Source organism: Mandrillus leucophaeus, unplaced genomic scaffold (assembly GCF_000951045.1).
Source record: "Mandrillus leucophaeus isolate KB7577 unplaced genomic scaffold, Mleu.le_1.0 Scaffold10, whole genome shotgun sequence".
In the NCBI taxonomy this organism is placed as follows: domain Eukaryota; kingdom Metazoa; phylum Chordata; class Mammalia; order Primates; family Cercopithecidae; genus Mandrillus; species Mandrillus leucophaeus.
The window spans coordinates 5,675,808-5,676,378 of record NW_012098098.1 but is presented as its reverse complement, the minus strand read 5'-3'; positions in this window follow the sequence as shown (position 1 = coordinate 5,676,378).

Sequence of the window (571 nt, the reverse complement as noted above, 5' to 3'; positions counted from 1 at the left end):
CAGCATGTGCCCCGGTGATGTGTGGTCCCGGTGCCACCCTGCAGGGCTGCAGGTGCATGGCCGTGATCACGGCCTTTCCTCAGTGGTGCAGCCGCCGGGGGTGGGGTCAGGGCCTTGTGCACTTCCAGGTTTCCTCTGGAACATCCGGAGCAGGCGGCCTGGGCGGGTGAGGCCCTGTGAGTGACTCAGCAGGAGAGGGAGGGCCTGGCGGACCAGCTGTGCTTCCTGCCTCTGTCCCGTGTCTCCCACCCTCTTGGCCTCCAAGGACCCCAGCCCTGCTCTTGCCTTGGAAACCAACCCAGGCCAGGAGGTCAAGGGCTGTCTCTTATACACATCTAGATGGAGATGACAGTCCACACCAGCACTGTCTTCATTACAGAGATGATAGTCCACACCAGCATCATCATAATCACAGAGCTGTCTCTTATACACATCTAGATGTGTATAAGAGACAGGTCTTACAGAGAGAGTCCACACCAGCATTGTCTTACAGAGAGAGTCCACACCAGCATTGTCTTACAGAGAGAGTCCACACCAGCATTGTCTTAATCACAGAGATGACAGTCCACAC